The 12,269-nt window shown below is 41.5% G+C and overlaps 1 protein-coding gene across 8 annotated transcripts in view; it reads left to right on the top strand.

Annotated features, from left to right (window-relative positions):
* The window catches only part of DYNC1I1 (dynein cytoplasmic 1 intermediate chain 1), a 197,982-nt gene that overhangs the window by 128,828 nt on the left and 56,885 nt on the right, over positions 1–12,269 (top strand). The window lies entirely within an intron of this gene.

A 12,269-nucleotide genomic window follows, 5' to 3' on the forward strand; every position in this document is an offset into this window, starting at 1 on the left:
CCCTGTCTGGATGTGTTCCTGTGATCTGCACTAGATTCTATGGTTCTGTTCTGGTAGTGGGGTTGGACTGGAAGATCTCCAGAGGTCCCTTCCAACCCCTAACATCCTGTGATCCTGTCTGTTTAGTCCTCTTTTGCTACTGCTTTTGCATGTGAAATGGCACAGCCTTGTATCAACTAAAATACTCTGCTCATTGGCTCTATCTCCATCAAACTGCCCAAACTGTGGAACAAGACTTGGGCCAAATTTCCAACCTCTTCATTAATATCCTTCTGTGATAATTAAATACAGGACAGAGGTATTCAAAAGCCATATGGAAAAGTTTCAGGACGTAGAATGTAACAATCTGAGATTAGTGAAATGCAGATTATTCTGCGGTAAAAATTGCTTCTCTTGGAAGGATATGTATTACCTGGCTAATTGTGTAAGCTCAGTGTCGTTTTACATTCAAGGACCAAACATCTTTTTGAACTAAGTTTATGTTTGGACTTGGGGACATTATCAGATGTAACATAGTGGGAGGGAGTTGCTGGAATTGAAGTTACTGCTTCAACCCGATTAAGTAACCTTTAATTCTGGGCATGTTTTTCTAATTTACTCTACTGCAAAACAACTTCACAAGGAGTCTAGGCCTGCACAACAAACATGCCATCAGGATTTATGTGCATATATATCTCTATGTGTGTGTATTACCTTTGAAATGAGAACTTGCCTTTTTCTGGATATATTCAGCAGAGTTGTCTGTTCTTTTAGACTGCTTAAGACCTTAGCTCAGATCCCATGTTCAGATTCTTCTAGGATGGCCATACAGCTTAATGTTTTAAATGAAATATCCAAGAGAAGAGGTTGTCCACTGCATCTTCAGGAAGAATAATCCTGAAACTATATTGATTTGGGACAGCAATGTGCCCTTGTGACCAAGAAGGCCAGTGGCATCCTTGGGTACATTAAGAAGAGTGTGTCCAGCAGATGGAGGGAGGTTTTTCTTCCCCTCTGCTCTGCCCTGCTGAGGCCCCATGTGTAATATTGCATCCAGTTCTGGGCTCCCCAGTTCAAGAGGAACAGGGATCTATTTAAGAGAGTCCAACATAGGGCTACAAGACTGCAGCACTGCCTTATGAGGAAAGACCAAGAGACCTGGGGCTGTTCAGTCTGGAGAGAAGACTGAGAGGGTATGTAATAAATGTCTATAAATATCTGAGGGCTGGGTGTCAGGAAGACAGCCTCTGCTCACTTGTGCGCTGTGATAGGACAAGGGGCAACGGATGTAAACTACAGCACAGGAAGTTCTACTTCAACATGCAGAAGAACTTCTTTACTGTAAGGGTCACAGCACTGGACCAGGCTCCCCGGAGATGTTGTGGAGTCTCCTTCTCTGGAGACTTTCAAGCCCTGTCTGGATGCATTCTTGTGTGACCTGCTCTGGCAGGGAGGTTGAACTCAATCTCAGAGATCCCTTCCAACTCCTAACATCCTGCGATCCTGTGATTTTGCAAGCTAATATCCAGATTCAGGGTAGCCCTTCTGAATACAGCAAGGAGGGATTGACTACAGACATAACAATGTGCTCCATTGATTAAAAATTCTATCTGGTTTTAGAAGTAGGAACACTTCAACAAGGGAGTTATGACTCACTAAACTGAGAGCACTGAGACAGGCTACATTCTCCACTAGAAAAACACACACAGGACAAAATAGTGGACAGAGATTTAGCCTGACTGAGCTTCTGTCTAAATCTCCCATGAAGTTGGATGCCCCCCTTTTTACAACTGTCAACTTAAGACCTGTGAATTGAGAGGCACACATGGCACTGTGCTCTCACATGCATCCCAGATTCATCATCATTCAGTTAAATGAAGTAAGTTCTTCTGTCCATGAGAAGTATTTATTGTGTTGGTCAAACCGTTCACAGATAATTTGCACTATATGCCCTTTATGAGTTATATCTGGTTTTGAGCCACCATTGTTTGGCTTCTGACGTATGAAAGCTCTTCTGCATCTCAGATCAGATGAGGATACCCATGTGAGATTAAACGGGGAAGGAAAAAGCATGAGACTTAGTGTCTTGAACACAGGTTTTGTTCTGACTGACTCAGATGGAAAGTAAGAAAAAAACCCCATAGCTCAGAGTCTGGAATTCAGTTCTGTAGATCAGTTTATGCTGTTAGTTAGTGGAAACCAACTGTATTATTAGTCAGCCCTGTATCATTTGTATTACCATTTTGCAGGAGAAATATTCCCTTATTCCATCCTGATTCAGTCACTCCTTTAGGCCTTCTGTGAGATGGGCCCAATTTTCATTCTGCGATACATGACCTTGTAATAGTCCAGCCCAGGAGCTGGAGGTGAACACACACCTTATCACACCTCATCATGACAGTACTGTTGTGTACTTTTCCAGTGAACTTCTATATCCTTTCCAAAGACTGCCTATAAACACTTGGTCTTAATAAACATTCTGTGGTGCTGACCAATATAACACTTGCCTTTCTATTTTTGGGCTCAGAGAGTGAGATACAGATGATTAGAAACTCATTTCAGATGTGACTGTTGAGGAATTTGTGCAAGCTACTTCTGAGATGCCAAATCAATAAATAGGTTTAGGAAGTAATTTCTGAGGAACTTTAAAGAAATTCCACCTCAGGGGTTGTGGTAGCCTCAATAGAAATAGATTGTGAAGTATTTGTGGGTGTGAGCTAAAGAACTGGCTGAACTTCAGCAGGTAGAACTTCAGATACCTCTTGTGTACATCTGGTAACTTCTTGAAGCTAGGAACCATAAAGTTTTTCTGTCTTTCCTGGTATATTGTACAGATTTAAAAGAGATTTCTTAATTTTATGTGCCTCTTCCTATGACTTTTTGTAATCTTATTCAGGGTCATTGAAATTGTCATAACCAGACCAATAGCTTTTCACAGCTCTACAATATGTTGTGCTACAAATACTCAGTTTTAATTAACATAAATTAAGGGGGGGAAATTCCTATCAGCCAAGTGGTTTTCTTTGCTCGTTAATTTATGTGAACTGCCATGGGATCCACCAAATCCTTTCTAAACATAGCTGACTCCTACTGGCTTCTACTCTCTCCTCCTGTGGAATATTTCTTTTCTTCTACTTGTTTAGGTTTTGCCCTTCTTTGGGTTTTTATATTTCTACTTTACTGAGTGATTTGCTGACAGTCCTTTAGCTAGGACTCCTGCAGATTTTTTCCTCCACAGCTCATCATACATCTCTTTACCACAAGGTTAGAAATAGGAAAAGAAGGAAGAGTGAGGGAGCGAGCAATTTGTTCATTTGTTTTCCTATGCAAGCAAAAAAATGTTGTCTCAGGAGCAAAGTCAAAGTGGAAGGGTGATCTCATTTGCCAAAGGAATGAGTGCTCCATGCTTTCCTTAGGTCATCAGGAATACATTGAGCATGCAGCTAACACTGCAGAGTGCAGACTGGGAATGTCCTTGTAGGGAAGAGTCAGGGTTGTCCTCTTGCCCCATGCTGGAGCATCACAAACTCTTAGTGTAATTCAATGCATTCCAAAGGCAAAACCAAGCCTTTCAGAAGTATTTTATGAGGCCCTTCAGATGAGTCATCTCTGGTTGGGTTGGTTTGGCAGTATCCACAGAGGGAATGAATTCCAGCAAAGGCATGGAAATGACATTGACTCTTCCTTGGTTTGGTGGGAGAATTTTAAACAGTGGTTCACACTCAGCTACTGTTGGTTGTGTTTGGGTGGGGGTGACAACAACAAAATTAGTGTGGCACAGGTTATTGGTGATATGACTCAAGGTGAGCTCAGCTCTGCATCAATTTATGCAAAGCACAGAGCTGTCCTTTTACATTCATGTTCTGTTGGTTGAGTGACAATGATAATTCTCAGTCTTACTGTCTTTCTTAGAAAGCACTTGCATGTCCTTAATGTCCTTTGCCTCTGAGAAAACAAAAATCCACATCACCCATCATTATGAGGATTATTTGTAATGCAGTGCTCATTGTTTATGTACTACTGGTCATTGGGAAAATATTCTTTACTATGAGGGTGGTGGAACACCACAACAGGTTGCCCAGAAAGGTGGTGGAGGCCTCATCTCTGGAGACATTCGAAGTCAGGCTTGATGGAGCCCTGATGTATTTGTGGATGTCCTGCTTACTGCAGGGATGTTGGACTAGATGACCTTTAAAGGTCCCTTCCAACGCAATATTTTCAATGATTCTACGATCTCTGCCCATGATGTTGTTTCTATTTCCCAGTGGACTGATATAAGCTTTTTAAGCCAGTGATCTGAAGAAGTATCTGAAACTTTGCTCCAACATATCTGGTTGACTGAGGCAAATAAGAACTCAGACTGAGTCTAGTTGAAATCTGCCCTTCCTTTCAGCAAAGCCTGTTAGCACAGATACAACACTGCTGCTATAACTCAAAGCTTTTGGGATGGAGCTGACCCAGAGATGGAAGAGAGAAGGGAAAGAAGTAATCAGTGGACTTCAGTATATTGAAAACCATTTCCTTTCTTCTGGAAGTGAAGAGGGATTAGTAAAATTGGTTGAGGTATCTGGACCTCAGCTTCAAACATCCATGGCTTCAAGAGAGGAGAGAGGCAAAGACAGCTAAAGATTTTAGTTTCATGCAAATAAACCAAATTGAAGGTTACTTCCTGATTTGAAGGACTCTGCATTGTTTGGAAAGCTTAATCAATTCTCCTTTCCTGTACTCAGTCTAAGGATGGCAACAACAAGAAAAGATGACTACCTTGGCTACATTTTGATCTAGTATAGATTATTTCCTGATCTATTCATTTCCTCTTTCTCAGCTCTTTTCCAAATGTCTCAAAAGGGCAGTGAGAAGAACAAATCTGACACTCAGAAGTGACTCCATTCAGAGTATTTTTAAGGAAGGAAAGCACATGTGAAGTAGCTTTTATCTGGGGAACAAGTAACCATTTAAGAGTTCTTTCAAGGAGTCAGATTGACTTTTAGCATAATCACAGCAAGATTTCAGCTGTATATCACTTTTAATAGCTGCAGCTATTTCTGTTCTTTTCCTAAAGTGCCATGCAGTCAGATTTACTCAGTTGGTTCCATCTCTTTACCAAACTGTCTTTTTTTTTTTTTTTTTTTTTGTGGTATGTGGGACTTGTGTTTTCTATTTTGATTTCAAGAAAAGCTGTCCATGCTTGGAAAATATTGGTGGCTTGGGTACAGAAATCAGCCACTCAGCTGCACCGCAAAATGCTTCGTTCTCCCATAGCTTTTTTGTAGTGGCTTCTATACACTGTCATTAAGTTATGTGTTTGACCACTCTTCATTGCTTATCCTGGTGTGGTCTTTCCCTTTTCAACTGAATGGATGGAGTCAGAAATGCCTATCTTAGAATTTGATGCACTGAGGTAAGTGAAGGGCTCTATTTAGTGGCTGATATTGGCAGCAGTTGCCTTATTTTTCCTCCCTGATTTGGTTCCTTTGTTGTTGCCTGCTCTTTCAAAATAAACACAAATTCCTTCAGATAGTCTTTTTGCTCTAGCAGCCTGCCTTCTAGAGGTACTGAGCACCCAAATCCACAAGACTTGTGTATGGAGTGGGCTGAAGTAACAGCACTAGTGATTAAAATCGTCCTTTATCTCTTACCCTTGAGTTTCTTTCTGTATGGAAGCTAGACCAGAGGTCAGTCCCTCCAGAACTTTAAAGCTATCGCAAGTTTAATTGTCAATAAAGTATGCTTGGAATACTTAATAAATTAAGCAAGTCTTCTCTGAAAATTATGTTGATGCTTTTCCACAAAGGCTTCCTCACTTTTTTACTCCTGTCTAAACTTCAAGTAAGGATTCAGCTCATTAGAACCATGAAAGAAATGACAGACCCTAAGCTTGCTCCAAGCATCCCAGAATTTCGTAAGTAAAATCAGTCTGAAGACATGCATGTCTAGTCACAGAGCTGACTTGTTTAGTTCCTCAATTTCTAGTGAGAGGAACTGTGGGCATCTGTGTTTGGTCTTTAAAGTGCTGGAAGTCTCAGAAAAGTCATGGCTCTGAACTGACTGCAAATTTGAAGAAACACAAACCTGCCTTTGGAAAAGTGTGGGGTTTGGGGTTTTTTTGTTTGTTGGTTGGTTGGTTTTTTGGTTTGTTTGTTTGATATTTTTTTCTTCATTAAAAAGTGTCCATATGTTAAAATAGAACTGGTCTACAAAGGAGAAGTGGGTTTGATGAATAACCACTGAAACTTGGTACTTGATTGAAGAATGAGAGACAGTGGCAGAAGAGAGGTTCCAACTGCATGGAAGCAAAAGATTTTTCCCCATGAGGACAGTCAAGCACTGAAGCAGGTTGTCCAGACAGCTCATGCCATCGGTGTCTTTTGAAGACAGGTTGGATGTAACCCTAAGCAACCTTGTCTAGTCTCACAGCTCACCCTGCTCTTAACAGGGGGTTGAACTACAGATCTCCTGATGTGGCCTCATCATGGCAGAGTAGAGGGGGCGGAGAACCTCCCTTGACTTTGTGGCCACACTCATCTCAATGCACCCCAGGATAGCACTGGCTTTCTTGGCCTCAGGGGCACGCTGCATTTATTCTTGTTGAAGTTCATTAGGTTCCCCAGCACTTCAGTCTGTCCAGGTCTCACTGAATGGCTGCACAGCCTCTTGGTGTATGAGCCAGTCCTGACTGGTACCTCATGCACAACCCTGAAGAGCAGCACACCCGTCAAAGCCAATGTGTACATTGTAACAGCCTAATTGTATGCCCTCTCCCATCAGTCTAGGAGCCAGTACAAAAGGAAGGGAGCAGTTTCCCTATTAGCAATTAACATTCTGAATTACTTGAGGACTGTTTTCATACATACAAATCTGCCAGCAACAGACTGCTTCTTTGCTTTGAGTAATGCTTAACAGGGATCATCTCACTCAGCTGAAAATCAGATCTCAGTTATGAATCAAAGAATTAGGAAGTGACAAATGTGCTTCTCTTGGGTAGAAAATTTTAAGAGGTTCCTGCATTTAAGCCCTTTTTTGGAGGTGGGAGAAAGTCATATGCTTAAATGATATGCTGTCACTATTAGCAGTAGTATTAAGTATTACAATAGCAGTTTGTAATGAATCTGCACTTAAAGATGTTGGTTCTCTTCCTAAAGTTAATTAATAATTCAGACCAAATACAAAGAGTATGAGGGTGGTAGAACACTGCAACAGGTTGTCCAGGGAGGTAGTTGAGGCCTCATCCTGGGAGATATTCAAGGTCAGGCTTGACAGGACTCTGAGGAACTTGCTCTAATGGGGGATGTCCCTGCTGACTGCAAGGGAATTGGACTAGATGACCTTTGGGGGTCCTTTCCAACCCATTCTCTGATGATTCTACCCAACACAGCACGCCTTGTTTTTTGGGAAAGACTGTTTCACTGCTAACTTGCTTTGTACCTTTCTGAACCACTGGCATCTAATATGCACCATGCAAATAATGCAGTTGGGAGAAATCCTAACCTTTGGATTTGAAGAGTTAGCCATGCAGTATATTTAAGCTTTAGCTAGCTAAGGGGAAAAAAAAATATCTCAGTCAAAAATTATATTTCATAAGAGAAAATTATAGTGATATTGATGGTTTGCCAAAACCTCAAGCAGTGACAAAATCCACAGAGTGTCCTGAAAGAGATGCCTTTGCAAAACCATTCCTTTGCAGATGGCTTAGATTATTGATACTTCAAAACACATGACATGATTCATTCAACTCAGAACACTGAAAAACTCTCTTCATAAAAAATGCAAATTTGTTACACTATCCCAAAATCACAGAGAGAGAGAATAACAAAATCACCAAATCCTGCAATTGTTCCTGAGGGTGTTTTGTAGCTTAGTTTGGTCGATTTGGTTACATCTCAGCATGACCTCCTGTAAAATATTTTAAGAAAAAGGGAGGAAGGAAGAGAGGGGGGAAAAAAAGTCCCTAACTTTCCTTTGTTGATGTGGACATTGCATTTTAAAGTGTGTCTTGTATATATGAAACTCCCGGTGCTGAAAGAGTTTTGGGGGAACGAGAAATGTGGGATCAGATGTGAAATCAATAAGTCACTGGGATCTTTCCACAGAATTCTTTCTCCTAAAGGATATAAAATACCCTGCAATTCCCTAGCTGCACTGCAAATGATGGATAAACAGCCATAGGCATGACTTCTCTGTTTGGGTTATGTAACTGCTCACAGTGCAACTTCACTCCTTGCAATGGAGTGTACATTTGGTCCAAACTCAAGCAAATCATTTCACCTCATGATTTTTGTCTCTGTGGGAGCTCTATGTGAGGAGTGAAGTCTCTTTCTGTGTTACCTGGCACAAAATATAAAACAGTTACTCTTCTAAAGTGCTGTAAAAGGCTCCCAAACCCAAGGAATCCATCATTACAGCCCAGGATACAACTGTCCTCTGCCTTAGGTCCCAAATCAACAGCTTTCCACCCCCTGGCCCCACAGCTGGATGACTGACAAGGCCCTCAAAAGATCTTTTGTACATGGGGAGCATTGATTTGATGATGATTAACACTCCCTGCTTCCCACAAAGGGAAAGCAGAAGCACGTGCTGGCTGCATGGGCTACTGATGGTATCCCTAGCTGAGATACTGATATTATCCTTGGAAGTCGTTTGCCATGAGGCACGGAGTCTTCTGGAAAGTAGCCGAAAGGGACGTTTCTACCAACTCCCCCAGACACTGGCCAGTAATTCTTACTGTTTGAGCACTCCTTTGTGTAGTGTCATCATATTTGCTGTCACTGACATCATTAGGTTCTCATTAGAAGGGTAGATTCAGATTGGACATTAGGACATTCTTTACTATGAGGGCAGTGGAACACTGCAACAGGTTGTCCAGAATGCCCCATCCCTGGAGACATTCAAGGTCAGACTTGGTTGGGCTCTGAGCAACCTGATGTAGTTGGGGATGTCCCTGCTTATTGCAGGAGGCTTGGACTAACTGACCTTTAAAGGTCCCAACCCAGTGCATTCTATGATTGCATGATGCCATGATTCTACTATGATTCTATGATTCCATGACCCTGAGTCTGTGATTCTGTGGTTCCATGACACTATGAGTCTATGATCCTATAATTCTGTGACTGTGAGTTTGTGATTCTCTGATTCCATGAGTCTATGATTCTATGATTCCATCATTCCATGACTGTGATTCTATGACTCCATGAGCCTATGAGTCTATGATTCTGTCCTATGATTATAAAAAGTGATATTTTCTTAGTAATAGGTGCCTGTACAAAATCATTTGCAGTGTTTTGTGAAGATTTCACAATCCATTATATAATCACAATACCAGAACAAGAATGATGACAAATACCCTAGATTTAACTTGCACAAAACAGATCTACCTAGCGAATTTTTCTGTTCCAACAGGATTGCTTTTCTGATGAAAAATCTCAGAGAAGAAAAGCTAAAGTGCATTTATTTTATCATGAGATGACAAGCAAATGTCCTATGTGAAAGGAGCAATGTGCTTTTAAAATCTTACCCCATTTCAGAGATCAGAGCTGTTTTCATTGTATCCACAGCAGTATGTGCCAGGGTGCATTAGGACCTGTGGTTAATTAGTTTTGATTGCTCTTGCAGTGTTTGGTATTTTTGTAGCTGAGACAAATATTGATTCCAGAATCACAGAATTATTGAGGCTGGAATAGACCTCTGAGATCATCAAGTCCAGCCTATGACCTAACATCACCATATTGACTAGACCATGTCACTGCAATTTTTCCTTAAACACCTCCAGGGACGGTGACTCCACCACTTCCCATTCTGTTGCCTAATTATCCTTTCCATGAGGAAGTGCTTCCCAATATCCAACCTATACCTCCCCTGGTGTAGCTTCAGGCCATGCCCTCTTGTCCTGTCACAAGTTGCCTGGGAGAAGAGCCTGACTGTGACCATCAGGAGAAGAATAGGCTTAATGTTTAAGCGCTGTTTTATTGCTTAATGTTAAGAAGAATATGCTTAATGTTTTCCATCTCATGTTTACATCTATAAATACATGGACTAAGCCAAAATTTGGGCTGAGTTGCTAGCGTATAGAAATTGTGCAGAACTGCTGTTCGCTGTGAGTTGTCTGTGGTAAAGCCATTCTTGCTGGTAGGATATTTGTGCATTATAAAATATCTCTTCACTGGTGAGAGTGGATGACTCAGCAAGATGTGGTTCTCTGTTACTGCAGGAGTCAGCAAATGTAAGCTGGCATGGTTGTGGTGATTTATAGTAACTAAGTTTTTGACCCTGAGACTGGCAAATCACTTACCTCATTCCTTTTTCCTCTACAAGACCACTCATGGAACCAAATGGCAGAAACCAAACAGCTGAACTTTTCCTGTGAGAAAAAGGGGATGTGAAACTTCAGGAAAATTAAGTTTGGAGAAAGAGGGGTTAAAAATTTGGTCTGTAATGGGAAGTAGCAATCTCTTCCTTTTGGCCTTAGCTGCTCCCTAATGCTGTATGGGTGCAGAGCCAGCCTGCTCAGATCAGAATTTGTACTGTAATCTACTATAGGAGATGTGAACAGTGCAAAGGCAACTCATGTTCCCACCACCATTCCTACAGGCTTTCCTGCCTTTCCCCTAGACAAGCTGTTTATCTGTGCCTCTCAGTCTCTCAGTCCTCATATCCATGTGCAATGTTTAATTAATTTTCAATTATTTCCAAATTATGTAGTGACACTGCTAATAAATGATAGATCAGTGAAAGTGATGGATTTGGGCAAATATAATAGCCTGTCAGTCTTCACTGGAAGCTGCAATTAAATAAAAAAGATAAGAAAAATTACTGTAATTATTTTGACAGTGAACGGTAGAAGTTTGCCCAAGTGACAGAGACTACAGAGTACAAAATGCCAACTGCTTAGAAACAAGTAAAATAAGATAATACTATTGTCACTTCGCTCCTTAGACTTAACCTGGAAACCCAAATGACCTGCCTCCAGGATCAGGCAGATGTCCATTCAATGAAAGACTTGTAGCATCTTTGATAAGTGAAGAGTCCACTAAATGGAGATTCATTCAGTTTCAGGCTCCCCAATGCAAGAGGGACTTGGACATACTGGGGCAAGTCCAGCAAAGGGCCTCGAAGATGATCTAGGAACCAGATCATCTGTCATTCGAGGAGAAGCTGAGAGAGCTTGAGCTGCTCATCCTGGAGAAGGAAAGGCTCAATGTGTCTAAATATTTAAAGGAGTGCTGAAGAGAATGGTGCCAGGTCATCCTCAGTAGTGCCCAGTGACAGGACAAGAGGCAGTGGGTACAAAATGATATTCAGGAAGTTGCATTTAAATGTAGGAAAAACCCCTCTTTTAGTGTGTGAGTGACTTACAACTAGCACAGGTTGCTCAGAGAGGTTGTGATGAAGAGAAAGGCTGCACTTTGCAACACCTTAAGTACCTTTGTATCACCAACCAGTGGGTGCATGGATAGACACCTTTTGTGTTTGAGATGCTTTTTCAACCAGAAATCATGGTGACTAAATGTAAATGTGTGCAGAACACATTTTCTTGAGATTTCACCACTAGAAAATTATTCAGGCTACAATTCACCGAAGATTTTAACTTCTAAAATCCCTTGGCATTTCCTTCTGTATGAAAACAGCAACCACTGCTTAACAGATTCACAAGTGTCAATAGTAACACACCAGACAGTTTCTGTTTTGTCATGTCCCATGTAGGTGATAACTGATTTCTAAAGGATTTCTGGTAGTAGATTTCTGTGTTGGGAGAAGGCAACTGAACACTCTTCAGTTGAAGACTTGCTTCTTAATGGCATTTCTGACCACTTCACACACAGACACATGAATCACAGAATGGGTTGGGTTGGAAGGGACCTCTAAATGTCATCTACTCCAATGCCCCTGCAGTGAGCAGGGGCATCCTCAATTAGAGCAGGTTGCTCAAGGCCTTGTAGAGCCTGGCCTTGAATATCTCCAGGGAAGGGCCTCAGCCACTTCTCTGGGAAACCTGTTGCAGTGTTCCACCGCCCTCATGGTGCAGAACTTGTTCCTAACATCCAGTCTAAATCTCCTATTCTCTAATCTCAAACCATCGCCCCTCATCCTATAACTGCAGGCCACTGGGAACAGTCCCCCTGCAACCTTCTTTTAGCCCCCTTCAGGTACTGGAAGGCTTCTGTTAGGCCTCCCCAGAACCTTCTAAATCTCCAGGTCTGCAAGGGTGGTACAGATCCATCACTTCAGGCTTGTGAATCAATCAAATCAATTAAGAGTGCTCTTGTATAATTGTTAGATTATCATGACCTAAATAA

This window comes from Dryobates pubescens, chromosome 4 (genome assembly GCF_014839835.1).
Source record: "Dryobates pubescens isolate bDryPub1 chromosome 4, bDryPub1.pri, whole genome shotgun sequence".
Lineage (NCBI taxonomy): Eukaryota > Metazoa > Chordata > Aves > Piciformes > Picidae > Dryobates > Dryobates pubescens.